This window comes from Lepidochelys olivacea (genome assembly GCF_965140295.1).
Source record: "Lepidochelys olivacea isolate rLepOli2 genome assembly, chromosome: 3".
Taxonomy (NCBI): Eukaryota; Metazoa; Chordata; order Testudines; family Cheloniidae; genus Lepidochelys; species Lepidochelys olivacea.
In genome coordinates this window covers 103638369-103658345 of record NC_140413.1, presented here as the reverse complement: position 1 = coordinate 103658345, position 19977 = coordinate 103638369, and positions in this window count along the sequence as shown.

The following is a 19977-nucleotide window of genomic DNA, read 5'->3' as shown; positions in this document are numbered from 1 at the left end:
AGAAGGTTTCAATTACAAAAGCAGTCAGGGGGCCAAGGGGACATTCTGGCATGGACCCTATGGCACAGCAGGAATTTGGAAGGAAGCCTCCAAGGGCCTGATTTTCAAAAGAGCTGAGTAGATTGGGTACTGATAGCTTTTGAAAAACCTGGTTGTAAGTGTCACGATGGGAGCTGCTGCTTGCCGAGCTTGCTTGAAAATCTGCCTGCTCATCTCTTTCCCTGAGATATCTGATTCTAGTTACATGTTGCTGCGGCATACAGTCTGTAGGATAAAGTTTTCAAAAGCACTTAGCATTGACCTAACTCTGCTTCCATTGATGTCTGTGGGAAAACTCCTGTTGCACGGGAGCAGAGGTAGGCCATCACTGAGTGCTGCTGGAATATCTCCTCCTATATAGCTATGTAAATGAAGAGTTATGATTCTGTTAGGGTGGCCAGGCATTCGGTTTTTGACCAGAACACCTGGTTGAAAAGGGACCCTGACGGCTCCAGTCAGGCTGTGTGAAAGTAGAATGAATTATATTGAAATTATAATTCATTAAAGAAATGCTACTTGAACAGTTTGTTGAAATATAGTTGTCAGGAAGAGAAATATTAAGGAGTGTGAGACAATGGGTCCTCAAACGTTAGTATGCAAATAAGATATGTATGTATATTTGTCAGTTTCTGCTTCCTTTTGTCTCTTATGTTAAATTGGCTTTCGCTTATTTATATAAATAAGTTAATTTGAGCCTCAGAGAGGGGCTCACATATCTGGGTGCATTGGCAAAACGCTTTGCTAATAAACAGAGTGGTCTGACAAATTATGTGAGTCCTGAATCTGACTTTGACAATTTGGAGGTCCCACCGAGATGGCAACTGTCTTCACTGGGGCCGTGTGACTCCTGACTGTTCTTAGGACGGCCGTGGCAAGCCGGCACCTGGGCATTTGACCCGAGCGGTCCTCCACCAGAATGGAAGGGTGCATGACCACAGTGAAGTCTACGCCATCGAACCTGTTGGTTCCCACTCTGTTCTGGTAGGGATCCCAGGATCTGACATCAGGAATCTGGTCAGGTAATTATTTCTGTGTTTTGTCCGGACTGAGGACTGTCTTGTCTCTGTGTCTATCCGTCCTCCCTGTGGTGTGTTTGAGTCTGGGCGCCGTCTCCGTCCGGGGATCGGCTGACCAAAGGGTTCCTGTCCCCATGGTCTGAGTGAGTGAAATCTGCACAATCGCAGCCGCACCGTGCCTTGGGTAAAACCCTTGGTGTGAAAGCAAGGGCGAGAGAGGCAGTAGCCTGTGGGCTCCTTTTGTGTGTTGCACCAGGCATTGCTCTGATGAACCCAACTTTCCTTCTTGTGCGATTGGTGTGTAAAGTCCTCCTGTATGGGTAACCAAACGTCTAAGTCGGGACAGTTCCCTAAAGGAATGCCGGCTCATTTTATGTATTTTAGGAAGGGTCCGGACTCCTGTAAATTTCTGGAAAAATGGTCTAGGCTAACTCAGGAGAATCCCAAAATTCAGTGGCCATGGTTAGGCTCTTGGGACAAAGACTGAGTAGACGTCTTAAAAGACAAACTCGGCCAACCTAAAACTAAATTGGCAAAAGGAGACGTTGATTGTTTCATGCAGTGGTGGGAAGAGGCAAATCATAGGTGGACAGAATCAAAACTTGCCTCTCTCAAAGATTCTGGCTTCTATCCCACCAGATGCAACTCATTTTACTATTGATGATTTGTGCTCTGCTTTCTTTTCTGTCCCGGTTCACCCTGACTCCCAGTTCCTGTTTGCCTTTTCTTACAAGGGGCAACAGTACACATGGACCACACTGCCCCAGGGGTATACTGAAAGCCCATCATATTTTTCCCAAGCATTAGCCCGAGACCTTGCTGACCTTGTTTTCCTGTCCAGGTCCACACTAGTCCAATACGTAGATGATCTACTCCTCTGTTCTCCTTCATTGTCTGCCTCTGAAACTGACTCTTTAGTGCTCCTTACTGCCCTAGCAAATAAGGGTCACAAAGCTTCTCGCTCTAAACTACAACTCTGTCAAGTTTCTGTCACATACCTTGGCTTTCTCCTCTCCCAGGGTTCCTGTGCACTTTCTCCCACCCATGTCCAAGCTATCCTTAGCTTTCCCCGACCCCACGCCAGGTCCAGAAGTTTTTAGGCATGGCTGGATTTTGCAGACAGTAGATTCCCCAATATGCCTCCCTTGCAAAACCTCTCCAGGAACTCACTCGATTCTCTGTGCCTGACCCCATGCCGTGGCCCCCTGAGGCCAATTCTGCCTTTGTTTCCTTCAAACAGGGATTGGCTTCTGCCCCTGCCTTAGGGCTGCCTGAATATTCTAAGCCTTTTACCCTTTTCTGCCACGAACAATCTGGGTGTGCACTCTGAGTTCTCACTCAGATGCACGGAGAAAAGAACCGCCCAGTGGCTTATTTCTCTGCCACTTTAGACCCTGTTGCTCAAGGCTTACCCCCCTGCCTGTGTGCTGTGGCTGCTGCAGCGCGCCTTGTCGAAATGTCTGATTCCCTTGTTCTCCGCTCTCCTCTTACCCTCCTGGTCCCTCACTGACCTCACCCTGCTCCAAGACTCTGCCCCAGAAACTGAGAAAGAATCCTGGGTTGCCCAAGGTTGCTCTCTACATCCCGATTCTCTTTGGCGCTCGCCTACTGGTGCTTTTGTAGCCCCCTTTTCACTCTACCCATCTCTGGCCGCCCTGCTACACGGTGTTTCGCATGTCAGAAAGGAGGGGATGGTCTTTGCAGTAACTAAGACAGGATGGTGGCCCCCCCCCCATTTTAGCTCTTTTGCAGCCCGCCACTGTGCAGCCTGTACCATTTGCCAAAGCCATAGTATTGGTAAACCTGTAAAAGCGGTCTAGGGGTTCTGGGGTCTGCCTCAAGCACTGTTCTTTCATTGGCAACTTGATTTTGTACAAATGCCTAAGTGTCAACAATATGAATTTATATTGGTTATGGTATGTTTATTCTCTGATTGGATTGAAGCCTTTCCTTGTCGCAAGGCTGACTCACTGTCTGTTGCCAAATGTTTGTTAAATCATATTATGCCTGCCGAGGGAATTCCTGCTACTCTGTCCAGTGATCGGGGTACACATTTTACTGGACAACTTGTTCAACACCTGGACTGTGTATTACATATCAAACACCTGTTGCATTGTCCCTACCACCCACAGAGTGCAGGTGCAGTTGAAAGACGAAATGGTGTACTTAAGAATAAGCTTGCTAAAATTTGTGACTCTACAGGATTAAGCTGGCCAGTAGCCTTACCATTAGCCCTTATGGACATGAGATCCACTCTATCCCAAAGGCATAAATTAAGTCCCTTTGAAATTGTTATGGGACGCCCTATGCGAGCTATGACTACCATTACTCCTGTTCCAGATTTGAACTTGACTCACAGTGCGCTCCTTCAGTATTGCAAGGGACTAATGCAAGCTGTAAGTCACTTCCATTCACAGGTTCGAGCCGCCTGGCCCACGGAACCCACCTCCGACGCTTGCCACAACCTCGAGCCAGGTGATTGGGTCTACGTACGGCGCCATCATCGAAAGCACACCTTGGAGCCCTGGTGGAAGGGTCCTCATCAGGTACTGCTCACTACACAGACGGCTGTTAAACTATCTGGCATCACAGCGTGGATACATGCTGAGAACCAATCATCACCTCAGGACAACGCAGAGCCAATTTTGACTCCAGAAGAAGATGTAGAGGAACAGTCTGCAATACCTTACAATCTACGCTCTCATAAGGGTTGCCAGAAGCAGACGCTGTTCCTCGGCTGCTGGTATCTTACGGTCTGGGGAGACCACGATGACAATTCTTTTATCCAGCAGCAGGTGTGGATAGCTCAGACCCTTAATATTTCTAATTGCTGGATCTGCAGCCACATCCCAGCACACTCTCAAACTGGTGTTCCTGTCCTGGCTAACTCACTCAAGTCCCCAGACCTCACTGGAGGGCCTCGTCCGTTTAACAAAATATGGAACAGCAATGACACTTGGGAAGTGGTGGGAATAAATGCATCTAAATGGATAAGTGTGGTGGAGGGAAAAGGTCATTGGTGTTGGGTGTGTAATGGGACAGGGCTGGATCTGGGGAAAAGCCATTGCCTTCAGCATATTGTGGCCAATGGTGTATGGGATTATTCAAACAAAACTAAAAAGTGGTGGGCTGGGTATGGAGATATGAATCTTTTTCTCAACCTGGGATCAAACAGAGAAATCAATCTCATGTTCTCCCTACAGTCATGCAAATAACACCACTCCTCGTAAGGAGAATTACCCTGTACCCTTTGGGGGCTGCTACTCCTCCTTTGCAAACACCTATATGACAAAAGGGTGCAACTGACCCTTCCAGGCCTTAATAGGCCATCACTGGGTGTGTGGGACCAGACCTTATACCGCACTACCAGCTAATTGGTCAGGAATCTGTTATCCCGCCCGACTCTTCCCACAATTCTGAGTGCTAGGAACCTTCCCTCGAGAACGCCTCCGCAAATTCAGGCGAAAAAGAAGGGACGTAACAGATGCCCAATGGTATGTAAATAACATAAGCCCCTTAACCTGGGAAGAGGCCACTGGCAGTTCCTTCATACCATTAGGGGGAGTAATACACCATGCAAAAAGGCTCCTAAGGATACAAGCAGTAGTTGAAATAATGGCAAATGAAACCGGAGAAAGTTTAAGAGCCCTGGCCAAAGAAACAGGGACAATCTGACAGATAGCCCTCTAAAACCGTCAGGCATTGGACATAGTGCTGGCAGCAAAAGGAGGGACTTGTGCTCTCATTGGAAAAGACTGCTGTGTGTATATACCAGACAACACCAATGAGGTAATAGATCATGCTAGCCACTTAGAACAAATCGCATATCTTCCCCATGAAGAGCCAAGTTCTTTATGGAAGTGGCTAAGTAACCTTTTCAATTTCTCTGGCATAGGAAACTGGTTGTTTCAGGGAGCCCTAACTCTTCTGTTTGGAATCCTAATAATTTTTTATGTTTTCAGTTACTTTCCTGTTGTAGCCAAAATTGTGTCAGGCATGCTACACAGATAGCTGCCCCAAACCAGAGTGCTAATTTGATGATTTTAAATATCACTGATGAACAAAGAGAGAAAGAACGATTGATATGTGGAACCCAGTCATTGTTGGTCATTGCGTAGCTTGACTAAAAGGAGGGATTGTGAAAGTAGAATGAATTATATTGAAATGATAATTCATTAAAGAAATGCTACTTGAAGGGTTTGTTGAAATATAGTTGTCAGGAAGAGAAACATTAAGGAGTGTGAGACAATGGGTCCTCAAACTAATTAACTTAGCGCTCCTACTGAGCTAGGAGATTGGTAAACATATGCAAATAAGATATGTATGTATATTTGTCAGTTTCTGCTTCCTTTTGTCTCTTATGTTAAATTGGCTTTGGCTTATTTGTATAAATAAGTTAACTTGAGCCTCAGAGAGGGGCTCACATATCTGGGTGCATTGGCAAAGCGCTTTGCTAATAAACAGAGTGGTCTGACAAATTATGTGAGTCCTGAATCTGACTTTGACAGCTGTTAAAAGTCCAGTCGGTGGTGCAGCGGGGCTGGTACTCAGAGGGATCCCAGAGCCTGCACCCCTGCCCCACCCTGATGAAAATGAGCAAATGACGGAAGGAGTGGGAATGAAGTGAGTGGGGGTGCAGCCTCGGAGAAGGGAAGGGCAGAGGTGGGTCTAGGGTGTTTTGGTTTTCTGCAATCAGAAAGCTGGCGACCCTAGGTTATGTACACTGCACCTGTCAAAGTAACGATTGTGTGTGGCAGGGATGCTGCTGCAAGTCAATCCCAGGTGGCAGCACTGTACTGTGTACTTGGGTGTACTTGGGTGTTGGGTTTAGTGTGTAAGTGCTGGATGGTTTTGGTGGCCTGTGATCCACAGGAGGTCAGACTAGATGATCTGATGGTCCTTTCTGGCCTTAAACTCTTTGACTGACTGTCTCCCGTGGAAACGGATTTATTTATTGTTTCCCTTAGTGGGCAATAAGTTCTTCAGACTGTGGGAGCTTTTTGTCTCTGGGAAGCCTCACAACAGCCCATTTGGAAAAGTGATATCTCTGAGTTTGCTAGGTAAGAAGAACTCTCAGTGGACCTAGCCATTTCTCACCCTCCCCTCCCCTTTAAATCTCATTGTCATAGTTACAGGGCTAACTGCACCTCTGTCCCCTTCCTGGTATCTGCAAGCATCTCCTCAGGTGTCATCCGCCTGGCCTTTACCTATCCTGGGGTGGAATTTATAATTTTCCCACTCTTAGACCAGGGCCTGGGATACAGTACCCTGTGTATCAACTACTGTTCTTAGCCCGCAGGTTTGGCTGAATTTAGGTACTGGCAGTTCTTCCTTCGGGAGTCTGTGACCAGACAGCCCTCCTAAACCATTGTTTTGTTTGCTTTGCAGTAGGAACAAAGGATTAGAGAGAGAGAAGGATTTTAAAAACGACAAACATCTACATGCATGTAGACTATATATAATGGCTGATGGGAAAGTAGGCAGGCCTAACTTCTTCAGACATTCCCAGTGGGACTTGGTTTTCCCAAACAATTACCTCCCCTGCCTTGAAGAGGGTCTCTTTTAAACCCTGTTATAGTTCTTCTGTGTTTCTGGGCTTTGACCCTTCTGGTTAAAACCAGTCCTATAGGCTCAGCAAGAGATCAGGCAAAATCATCAAAGCTAATCTTCTAGTACTGTCTGCTAACAACTTTCAAGTGTTTGCTGAGGAGTGGCTATCTTGAGCCATTCTTTTCCTTCCTGCCTGTGTTCCCAAACAGCCCTCTATTGAATTAACCAATATATTCATATAATATGCCTCTAGTAACCTGGCCAACATATAGTATTCAGAAATTATTACAGGGCAATTCCAAATCTGTCTCCATGTTTGTTTGTTTTTTTTTTTAAAGGGATCCTGAGAGCAGAACTCTTAAAGACATAGCATGGGCACACCATACCTTTCTGTGTCCCAGGGTGATGTTCCCCTCTAAACGTTAATTCCTTCTCTACGCTGGGATTGCCTTCTTTTGTACGTTGTGCGTGAATGGGAGAATATGCTGACTAGTATATATGCAAACCATTTAATGACCCCTCCATCTCTTCTTTTCTTGGGGCACCATTTGGTCTTGCTAATCCTTTCCCAGAGCTAGGGTGACCAGACAGCAAGTGTGAAAAATCGGGACAGGGAGTGGGAGGTAATAGGAGCCTATATAAGCAAAAGACCCAAAAATTGTGACTGTCCCTATAAAATCAGGACATCTGGTCACACTACCCAGAGCAGAAAGAAGATTAGTTAAGGCCCCGATTCAGTGAAGCATGTGCCTAATTTTTAACACATAAGTAGTCTATTGAAGTTAATACGGCTATTTGCATGCTTAAAGTTTGGCATGTGCTTACCTCATTGAATTGGGATGTACGTTTCTGTGTTCGAGGGTTAACTCGATGAGCAAATGTTGTAGATACAGCACAGCAAAGCTGGGAGGAGAGATTAGAGTGCCCCCCCCACCCCGCAATGTAAGAGGAAATTTAATTCTTCTTAAGCTCCTGAAGGGATGTGTAAACTAATCGTCATTCCTCTTCTCCAGCTTGAACCAGAAAGAAAGAAAGATAGTCAGTCTGTTTATCACAGGGATGGGCAAACTTTTTTTGGCCCGAGGGCCACATCGGGGTTGCAAAACACTATGGAGGGCTGGGTAGGGAAGGCTGTGTCTCTCCAAACAGCCTGGCCCCCACCCCCTATCTGTCCCTGCCTCTCACAACCCCCCTGGGACCCCGCCCCCTGACAGGCCCACTGGGACTCCAACGCCCCCCGTTCTCTAACCGTGCCCCCCCCCCGAACCTCCGCCCCATCCAACCATTCCCTGTCCCCTGATGGCCCCCCCCGGGACCTCCCGCTCCCCACCCCCTTATCATGCCGGAGCCAGCCACGCCGCCACGCTGTCTGGCAGGCGTGGCGGGCGAGAGTGCTGGCGGTGCAGCACACTGAGGCTCCGGGGGCGGAGGAACAGCGGGGGAGGGGCCGGGAGCTAGGGGCCGAGCAGGCTGTAGTTTGCCCACCTCTGGTCTATCAGCTACTTCCTGACGACTGGTTTCTTTTAAACCTCAGCCAGCCCAGCTGTGGCCTGAGTACTGGAGTCTTTTCAAAGTGTGTGGAGCCAGGGGTACGCTCCTCCTCCTGTGTTGTCAATGCTCAACTTGAAGGGAGGGGTGGGATGAATGTGTTGTATCTGTTGGGACGCACCCTGCTCTCTGGACACTGTTAAACAGTCCCTGCCAAGGGAGACTTTTTTATCCCTACCATGTAAAGGTACTTCTGAAGAGCAAATATATGGCCTTCAAATCGGATGAGCTTTTCAGTGCAATCAAAATGTGCATTTGGGGTGGACACACCAAACATCTTATGAAGGTTTAATTCCCCTCCACTTTGCTCACTGCGGGTTACTCAGAGCTCAAAGCCCTCCGAAGGGAGCTTTTCTACTGGTTTCAATGGCCTCTTTGAACAGTTTGCCAACCCTTATAGTGTCTGTGTCTCTATTTAATCTATTTCCACATGTTAAGTATCCTCACACCTGCTTGTTAACTGTCTAAATGGGCGATCTTGATGATCACTACAAAAGTTTTTTTTCTCCTGCTGATAATAACTTATCTAAATTAGTCTCTTACAGTTTGTATGGCAAATTCCACCTTCTCTGTATGTGTGTATTATATATATCTTCTTACTATATGTTCCATTCAGTGCATCCGATGAAATGGCCCACGAAGGCTTATGCTCTAATAAATTTGTTAGTCTCTAAGGTGCCACAAGTACTCCTGTTTTTTGTTTTTGTTTTTTTCATGTCTTTATTGTCCCTCTTCTTGCTCCATAGCCTGCAGGACACATTGAAGTAAATGGAGTTGCCTCTATGCCATCGGGGGAGGGAGTATGATAGCTCTGTTGACAAAGCCGCGTTCAAAAAGTTCTGTGAACAGTCCTCAGAAAATCTGCCTAAAACAGTCTTTCCTCCCAGAAAGAGCTGTCTGTATTTTTGAATTTCCAGTGGTACCAATTAAATGCTGATAGATTTATTAATGAATGAAGTATTCTGCAAGGATTTCTGCTGAAAATCTCCCCTGGAGTTAGAACAGCTGTTCTGTGCACCCTGACTCCTTTGAACCTTACCAGAAAGTTCCTTTGTTAGTGTTGAGACAAACCGCTTTTGAACTGTTTGTGCATCTCATCTATTTATAGCAAAAAATAAAATAATATAACCCCAGAATAACAAAGCATGTCTACCAAATACACTAGCCTAAAAATTTGTAAGAGCAAACAACAGCCAGGGATGAATCTGACATCAGGAAACAAAGGCAACAGGTTATATTTAACCTGCAAGCTTTCCTCATGCTGCTGCAAAGTGCTTTTAGCCTGACGTGGGCATGCTATGGAAGCAGCTAGCCTTAATGTGGCTGACTGTGAGGAGGAAGGGTGATGCTGGCTTTGAGTCCTTAATGCATACCTCTTAATACAGGTAGCGTTAGGTATTTGTTTTTAAACTAGCAGTTTATGAGAGGCATTAGCGCAGTACTGATCACAGACAAATCACTCGATCCTGCTGCTATTTCAAGTGAAGGGTAGTTTCACTGATGATACTGATGGTAGGAGGTTAAAGCTTAATGGTTTTTAAATGGCTGCTCCCTACTGGTGGGCCTGCTCCTGCAAAGTGCTGAGTGCCCTGAACTTCCAAGTGGGCTATCAGTACTTCACAGGCTGAGGCGCGGTGTTCTTGGACAATAGCTGCACAATCCCCAAGGAGACTACCTAAATTCTTGGGGCTCGGTCTGCTGGCAGCTCAGGGAGAGGCACACTGTCTCTGGTAGGGAGGGGGAGCCAAGGCAGACTCGGAGTCTGCCTGGCAACCAATAGGGAGCTCAGGAAAGGGGAGAAGCCATTTTTGAATCAGTCTGCAGCAAGTCAGGGCAAGGGTGGGACTGGCTGTGTGGGGAGCTGGTGGGTCCCAGGCCTGCATGCAGGGTTCCCCCTGAGAACTGGCCTTTAGGGACCTGAAAGCAAGATTCCCTCAGCTGGGCTTTTCCCTCTCCACTGATGACTCCCAGTTTGTAGAGTTTTGCTGGGAAACTTTCCCCAGCCAGGCTGAGTTAGCTCTCCAGCTCTCTAGGTGAAACTAGTCACCACATGGTCAGCTCTGCTCTGGCTGCTAGTCCAGGGCTGCTGCCTGCTGTGAGTCTGGTTGGATGCTGGGCTAGGAGATGACAGTTTGGACTTTAGTGTAGTTGTGTAATCTGCACCTTGAGCCCTGCACCCCTTTGTGGTGAGGGGAAATCCTGGGACCAGAAGCAGCCTGACTCCTGCCTGAAGGGGATCCTTGCCGGCAGAGATCAGCTCCTCTGCAGTGACCGAGGAGTCCAGAGTCATCTCTGAACCTGAGGATCATACATGGAGTTTGTGAGTGCACCATCTTTTAGTTAAGGAAATTGTTTTGGGGACCCCCTACTCCCTGAACTGTGTCCTCAAGCCAGGGAGTAAGGGTTTGGGGATTTTATAACCCACTGTATATTAAACCTGTGGAGGGATTTACCCCCTTCTCCCACTTGTGAGTTCTTTGGGCTGTACTGAACCCAGTGAGCCACACTGCTAAACCACTGCGGAGAAGATATCGTGGTCATAGGTCATCAAGGGCCCCAACAAAGTACGCATACCAATGGAAAACTGATCTTACATTTGCTACATCAGGTTCCTTGACTGGGGAAAGTCACAGGTATTATCAGTGTGGGCACCTGTGACCCTAAGAATAGTGTTTTATCCTGTTACGTTATGTTTGTCTCCTGTTTACTATAATTACTGTGTTGAATATGTTCAGTGTGTTTGTGTTATTTCTTGGGAGTCTCCAACTATCTGGCAAGTAAGTGGAGGTTACCCTGTGGTTAGAATTTTCCTCTCAAGGTGCCCTGGTGACCCTGCCAGGAAGGGGCAAGGGCAGGGTGGTGGCTCCGCCAAATAAATTCATAGGGAAAAATAAAGAAGGTATACCCTGCTGAGTGGGTGGCAGGATCCAGAAGAACCCAGACCTGTCCATCAAAACCGGTAAGCAGATTGGTATTCAAGAAGGTAACCTAGTGGAGATGGGGCACTACATACATGATTCTGGAGTTGCTGTTTTTTCTTTTATCAAGGAAAGTTTTGGAAATACTCAAGATGTTACACATCTTCTGTTCGCACAATCTGTCTGAACGCTTATCATATGCATTCATCTTTAATTGCAATCCTCAGAGAGAACCTAGGGTTTAAAAAGTCACAAAGTGAGCACTTGATTCTGCTGCAAATTCTAGACACCTAAAGACTTCGCTCATGAAAACTTGAAGCAAAACTCAAACTTTTTAGCAATTTAATTTTTATTTTTATTTAAAAACACCCCAAAAGAAATATCAAAGGGATCTAAAAATATTTTTTTTATAAATCAATATGTAGTCATGATCAGAAGTTTCTTTTACAATATTAGAGACATGGGATTTAATAATTTAAGGTTACTGTTTTGTCCTGGTGACTTTTAAGTCACAGACAGGTCACAGCTTCCATGAATTGTTGTTTGTTGCCTGCGACCTGTCTATGACTTTTACTCAAAATAATGGGTAGTGAAGGGGGCTGCCACACACCACCCCCCTCCACCTCCTGGGGCAGTGGCTGCGAGCTGCAGGGCCCCCATGGCGATGGCCGGGAGCTGAAGTAGAAAAAGTCACAGTGGTCTTGGAAAGTCACGGAATCCGTTTCATCCATAAGATTTTTATCTTTATTAATATATTTGGGACTGAAAAATTAGCATCTTAGAATGGGTGCTCTATTCGCTGTTAATATGAAAAGTTTGCGGGGGACTGGCAGTGCTGCAGAAGACAACTAGCTCTCAGACAACAGGTAGTGCTGTGAAGTACCTGGGGAGGAATTGTCTCATGTCTCTCTTGAGTGACCCCTCTGATTGTCACATGCTATTGGTGAACACTGAAGGTAGAAAGTTGTGGTCAGCTGAACACCGGGCCTTCTAAGAGGGAGTTAAAGAGAACACTTGGGAGGGAAGATCTTCCAGAATCCCAAAGAGACAAGAGTCAGGATGACACTCACCCTTTTCTTCTGTTTGTTTCTGGTTGTCATACTTGGCTGATTATGACTGTTTGTATTGTGGTCTCACAGAGGAGACCCGGTCATGGACCAGGGCTCCGTTGCGCTAAGTGCTGTACAAACATAGAACAAAAAGATGATCTCTGCCCCAGAGAGCTTGCAATCTAATAAATATAATCTAATCAAATACAAACGCAACAGGTTAATACAACACAGATGAGAGAACAATGAAACAATACTGGTTTGCATGATAGGCAGTGGTTTGAGCACACCAGCTATAGTGTGTGAAAGTTCCTTTTACTCTTATAGCAATTACCAGTGGTGGTAGAATAGGATCTTGATTTCTGTTTTCATTTTTATATGCTAAGCTAATTTATGGTCATAAAGAAGACAAAAGTAAAGGTCTTAATTAGTAAAGGACTAATGCATTTAAGTTTCCCTGATGTAATTCACTATAATATCAACCACGCTTTCTCACTGTATGGGTCAAAAGCTGATATCCTTGTTCACTTTTTTTTTTTTTTTACACAAACCTTATTTTGTCAAGCTCCCATGGACTTCATTGACTTTTTCTTTTTAATGCTGTCCAGTGTAAACACAGTGCTGGAATCAAGGGACTGACCCAAAGAGTCCTGAAGCCAATGGATATCTTCCCATTAACTTCAGTGAATTTGGATCAGGCCACAAACCAAAGAATGTCAAGAAACTTTAGACGTTAGATCTAAAATGGTTGGGGAGGTATCCAAGAGCTCCAATATTCATTGAATAGAAAGAGCACATTGGTTCAGGAGAGGAGCTGGGATTAACCCCATAATCTTTGGCAAAAGAGATTGGTCTGGGCCACACAACTTGTATAGGGATCCAGATTTTTTGAGGGGAGGAATGGTTTCAGGATACAAACATCCAGAGTTTTTGTTCAGCGTATTCTAGACATTGGGCCAACCATGAAATTTGAATCAGAAACCACACACCTAACAAAGTGTTTGGGGGTTTGGATAAGGCCCATCTCTATTTTGTAATGTTACAGATGTAACATTTTGTTGTTGTTCTCTTTAAAAAAAAAAAGAAAGTGATTTTAATGCTTGCTGGAGAAGTTCATTTAGCTATGGAACAGAAAGAGCACGGGCAGCAATGTGTTTCCCCACACTGCACTACCAATTTACTTCGAAACTTTTTACCTCAAATTCCCCCCTCACCCAGAAACACCACCTTTAAATGTGAGAGGACAGCTCTGGTGTCAAACCCATTCAGTCCTTCCCTCTCCTTTGAGACTTCCAGCAAGACCACCAACCGGTAGCCTTTGTGGCAGTGCTTTCTGTACTACGGTCAGTTGTCCCTGCAACCAGGATTTGGACCACCACCTCATTTTACATAAACTGCTGAATCAGCAGGTAAACAAAATATCAGTCACTACTGCATTCAGCTGGATTTGAATTTGTGGCCTAGCAGTAAAAGGCTCTATAATCCACTCAGTCTTCCAGCTTTCAACCCCAGAAGTCCTTTGTCCCCCTAGACCAGTGGTTTTCAAACTTTTTTTCTGGCGAGACAGTTGAAGAAAATTGTTAAAGTCTGCAGCCCAACAGAGCTGGGGATGATGGTTTTGGGGTGCAGGAGGTGCTCAGGGCTCGGGGCTCTGGGCTGGGGATTGGGGCGCAGGTTTACTGTGGGCGGCTCCCGGTCAGCGGTGCAGCGGCAGTGCTAAGGCAGGCTTTCTGGCTGTCCTGGCACCACAGGCTATGCTGCGCCCCAGAGGCAACCAGCAGCAGGTCTGCTCCTAGGCAGAGGCGCGCAAGTGGCTCCGTACGGCTGTCGACTGCAGGTATTGACCCTCCCCCCCGGCCCCAGCTCCCATTGGCTGATTCCTGACCAATGGGAGTGTGGAGCTGATGCTCAGGGTGGGGTCAGTGCATGGAACCCTGTGGCCCCCGGCCTAGGAGCCGGACCTGCTGCTGGCTGCTTCCGGGGCACAGCGTGATGTTAGAACAGGTAGGAACTAGCCTACCTTAGCTGGGCAGCACCATTGACGGGACTTTTAACAGCCCGGTTGACGTTGCTGACCAGAGCCGCCGCGATCCAGTGCCTTCCATTCCACGACCCAGTACTGGGTCGCGACCCGCAGTTTGAAAACCACTGCCCTAGACTCATCTGGGATATGCAAGATGCACTAGTCGTCTGTGCAAGTGAATCAAAATGCAGGCAGTGCATATGCTACCTAGGAAGAATGAGGCTGAATCAAGAGGGTTTGGGCTACATTAACTCAGAAAATTATCCTTGTTGTCCTGGGGTTTTGTCTTAACCTTAATATTGTTTGAATGAACTTTGTAGCATTTAATATTGTATACCAACTACAAAAGAGGAAAAGCATGCTATATCTGTATTTAGACAAGAGCTTGCCAAAAAGTTTTTTTGTCTTGCTTGAATTATCTATTGAAAGTAACTAGGGCTTATCTACATTTCACAATTGAATCCTGAACAGAAGCAATGAAAACTAACAATTAAACTGGTTGAGAAACATGCAGAGAAAATCTATTTGCTGCCATATGCAAAGCTTTGGGACTTTTTCACAGGGAAAGCCCTGCATTCTACTGTGCCAGTGAAGATCACCAGTGTAGCAAAGGACACTGACCATCCCAGTCTGGGTGCATACTTGGCACTTGACATCTGAAAAAAATGTATTTTGCTGGTAGAGGTCACAGAATGCCTGGGTTCATTGCTGTCTAGAAGCAGATGATTTTAAGACAGGTTTTAGATGTTGGAGACGGATTTAGGATCAATGCCATGAACTATGGGAAGACTCCCTTAGGCTTGGAGCAGGAGATAGAAGGGAGGCCTTTCTAGAGTTAAAGCAGCAGAAGTTTGAAGAATACTTAATTTCTCTGCTGCTGAAGAAATGGATTGAAGAACCTTCCCTTTATACTGAAGTATGCTCGATTATGTGTTTGGGTTTTTTTGGGTGGGGGATGTTAATCCACAATGGAAAATCTTTGATTGTAAAAATAGAGATTGCATTGGAATCTCCTTGTGACGCTCTATACCTCGGGGGAGGGCCCTGTAATCCCCATATTCCTCATTTATATATAATTGTGATCTTGCATATAAAGGATCAGGGGAAAGATTATGATCTGCTGAAAGTCACTGTTCTATCTAAATGTGTATATCATTTAGTGCATATGAAGTTATAAGTTTATGATGTATAGTTGTCAGTAAAACATGCTGTAAGTTGGGGAATCAGCCAGATATTAGCTCCCCAGAGACAATAGCAAGGAAAGTAACCAACGCCCGGGCATGTCTTAAACAATCATCAACAGCCATTGTTCAGGCAAGGGAGTTACAATTCAATGACTCACCTGCGTAAGGCTGCACCAGGGGACTTGCTCAACCTTACCTGGGGACTCAGCAATGCACCCGGGCATGCCTGGACTTGTGTTCTCCAAGCACATAGACTAAGGGTATAAAACAGAATGCAGTGACCACATGCTTGGCCATTTCTTCTGCCCCAACCTATGCTCCAAGCAACAAGGATGTGCAGAAGACTGGAGACTCCAACAGAGGAGATTGGCCCAGGTTTCAAGGGTGACATCTGTGTGCTATGAATTGCAATATCCAGTGGGGTGAGAGAAGCTGCTTAATCTAGATGTTGCCCAGTCTAATAGGGTGGACAGTTTAGACTGCATGCTTATATTTTCTTTTGGTAACCACTCAAACTTTTTGCCTATCATTTATAATCACTTAAAATCTATCTTTTGTAGTCAGTAAACTTATTTTACTGTTTATCTTTACCAGTGAGTTTGCCTGAAGTGTTTGGTAAATCTGCTCAGCTTTACAAAGGCTGGTGTATTGTCCATCAATGGAAAGTGAAGTGGTGAATCAATTAATAAGCCTGCACTGCTTGTTTTGAGCAGTGCAAGACAGTATATTCCTGAGGTACAAGGCTGGGAGCTGGGGGGATTTGGCTGATGCCTTTCTCTGTGTGATTCATGAGTGGCTCTGGGAGCATTTATGCAATCTAACTGCGTGTGGGGCTCCACATGCGGTTGTGGCTGAGTGATAACAGTGCCTGCAGGGGTTTGCTGCTTGTCACTAGCAAAGCATTGTGAGAGACAGCCCAGACTGGAGAGTTAAGGACCCCAGGGATCCCATCACACTCCTTCTCATTTACCTATACCTCATCAGTTGCTGGAATTTATAAGCATTCATTTCTAGGCAGCTAAAGCTTGAAAATTGGCCATGGATTTCCAAGTTAGGAATACTGGACTAGACCTCCTGGGTCATTGAGTCCAGTCCCTTCTATTGCAAGCAACTTCATCATATTCATAAATTTATCAAGCTCCATGTTAAAACCTACTTATGGTGTCTGCCCCCACTACTTATATTGGAAGTTACAACCTCCTTGGGTATCCATTGGATTGATGTGAGTAGTGATTTGGGGTGTCTTAATCTTAGTCAATGCCTGAGACCTCTTAAATGGGATAACGTTTTCAGAAAGCATTGAGCACCCACTCTCTGAAAATCAGAGCCATTTAAGGTGCTTCAGGATGGGAACTGAAATTATTCACCTGTGAAACTTTAGATGAGGATGCATATCCAAACATCTTGATCTGAGAAAATGTGGCTAAAAATTTTGAGCTGCTTTTCTTGAGATGCCCGATTATATGCTAGGTCCATTTGAGCCAGAAATGCCATTAGAATAGCCATTCTCTGGGTATTCTGGCACTTCACTACTAGTTTAGCTGAAATAGGGAAGTGTAGGGAGAATAAAAACGATCTTTGTTCCAAACTTTTGAGAACCACAGGAAAGATTTGGATTGAATTTTGTATTGTAATCTAATGAATTCTTTATCTGAGACAATTTGCCCATCCCTAATTTTTTTTTATTTGATTTTGTATTATCAAAATACTTACGGACTAGATGATTTGTGATCAGCAGCAAATTGATCCAATAGAAATTCCCCACCAGGGACCAAGAAGGGGAGAGAAAAGCTCAATTCTGGTCACATTTCACAACCTGAGTAAGAGACTTGTGATTTTTCCCTAAGGTGAACCTGCAAAGACTGTGAGAGATGATCAGTCTCCTGGAACTGAGCATGACTTTTTAATTATTGGGACAGATCCCAATGTGGAAGATGAAGTCAGTGAAGCGATGCTGATTTACATCCTCGGAAGGTCTGGCCCACTATTTGTAACTGGGTTATAAGAAGGTCTGTGATATAATCATCTTGCATACAGGCTCAGTAACACTTTAATGATGCGAGCCTCTCCTGCAGCTCCACTCTAGGTGTGCTCTTCATTATCTGCCCTCGTTATCTCCCCTTCGTTTTCCCCGGGGAGATTTTAAAGCTGCCTGCTATTATTGCGTTCACCACCTATCTACTGTTTACTTGAGCCCTCCAGGATGGCAAATAAACTCATTAGGATTCATAGTCTTACAACACATTCATGTAGTATCCTGTGTTTGTTAATTATTTTGTGTTTATTTACTGGGATATGGCACAGATCACAAAGAATTTATTTAGTATTTGATGTGAATTCCATAGTTAGGTAGCGTCAGTTGAATAGGCCTGTCAATAAAATAACGCCTTGGGAACAACAAATGAAACCCTGCTGAGCCTACTTTGTTTTAGGTTTCAGAGTAGCAGCCGTGTTAGTCTGTATCAGCAAAAAGAACAAGGAGTACTTGTGGCACCTTAGAGACTAACAAATTTATTTGGGCATAAGCTTTCATGGGCTAAACCCACTTCATCAGATGCATGTAGTGGAAAATACAGTAGGAAGATAGATATATACAGAGAACATGGAAAAATAGGGGTTGCTATACCAACTCTAACGAGAATAATCAATCAAGGTGCGCTGTTATCAGCAGGCTGGGGGGGGAACTCTTGTAGTGATAATCAGGATGGCCGTTGACAAGAAGGTGTAACAGTAAGGGAAAAATTAGCATGGGGAAGTAGTTTTTAGTTTGTGTAATGACTTATCCACTCCCAGTCTTTATTCAAGCCTAATTTGATGGTGTCCAGTTTGCAAATTAATTCCAGTTCTGCAGTTTCTCACTGGAGTCTGTTTTTTTTGAAGTTTTTGTTGAAGAATTGTGACTTTTAGGTCTGAAATTGAGTGTCCGGGGAGGTTGAAATGTTTTCCAACTGATTTTGAATGTTATAATTCTTGACATCTGATTTGTGTCCATTTATTCTTTTGCACAGAGACTGTCCGGTTTGGCCAATGTACGTGGCAGAGGGGCATTGTTGGCATATATCACTTTGGTAGATGTGCAAGTGAATGAGCCTCTGATGGTGTGGCTGATGTGATTAGGTCCTATGATGGTGTCCCTTGGATAGATATGTGGACAGAGTTGGCAACGGGCTTTGTTGCAAGGATAGATTCCTGGGTTAGTGTTTTTGTTGCATGGTGTGTGGTTGCTGGTGAATATTTGTTTCAGGTTGGGGGGGCTGTCTGTAAGTGAGGACTGGCCTGTCTCCCAAGATCTCTGAGAGTGAGGGATCGTCCTTCAGGATAGGTTGTAGATCCTTGATGATGCGCTGGAGAGGTTTTTGTTGGGGGCTGAAGGTGATGGGGAAGGGAAGCCAGAATAAGGATCTGGAGAGAGCCTGGAAAGGAGAGAGTGGAAGACACAGTAAATGAGTCTAGTGGTTGTCTTTTGCACAATTGAATAAGGGCAAAATTTGAGTCTGGGAGCTCAGAGAAAGGGGAGGTTGCTGTTATTGCAGGAAAAATAACCAAAGCCTGGATTCTCTGGCTGGCAGTGCTTTGGTGAAGAGTCTGCTTCAAAAAGAGACTCATGTAGCAAAGAATTAAGACTGTCCATAAACAGCACCGAAGCCTGAATGCAGCTTGCTCCCCCAACTCAGACACCAGTGCTGCTATGAAATTTCTGTGAGCTGGGAGAGAATTCTGGGTAATGAGGTGTAAAGGAGCATACCCAAAGTGAATTAGAAATGTGTAATGAGAGACGCAAGGTTTCAAATGTTTCTGCTTTTTGCTTTCAGTCCCTTGAGGGCATTGATGCTTGGTTCTTTCAACTGCAAGGGAAAAAAGCAAGCAAAATTGAAAGTTTCTTTGTACAGATTACTTGACTTGAAAATAAGTTCAGCACATGTGCTGGATGGGCATTAGTTTCCCTCCAAAATATGCACTTAGTATTTCTGGTAGGCCCACAAGGTGAAGAGCACTTTCTTCAGTGATGTGCTGGAAGGAGTTCCAGGGAGGCCTTCTGTTAAGTCTACCAGTAAACTGGAGGAAGAGCTGGGATGATTCCCTGCCTCTGGGGGAGCTGTCTCCTCTATGGATGCTAATAAACTATCCTTGCTGCAGATTATTTTTATTCCTTGTGTTCATTTTAAAAATATGCTTCTAAAGAGCAGTTTTATAAGGGTTTGAAATGCCCTGGTAATCACAGGAAGGTAGGTCTCTGTCTCTTAAAAGATGTCTGCTTCTCCATCCCATTCAGATGACACCAGTTGAATACTGTTGCAATATCAATAGACTTGTGCCACTCCATAAAGGGAATAACTATCCTGAATTAACTGAAGGCTATTAACTGAAGGAGATAGACATGACTGTGCACACATGCCTGCCTTCATCTACAAAGATGATTTCTATCAGTGGAACTGTTGTGTGTAGACCAGGTCTTAGGAAGACTCTGACTCTCCACTATGTTTCATTGGAGTGACTGGAATCACACTGGTATAACTGTTAGGCCCAATATATTTAGCAGGAAGAAAGTATATAATTTTCTCCAGAAGGTATAGCTTTTTTAAGTTTATTTGCTAGTGATGGCTCCTCCTTACCTGCTCATGTTCAAGCTAGTCTACACACACACGCATG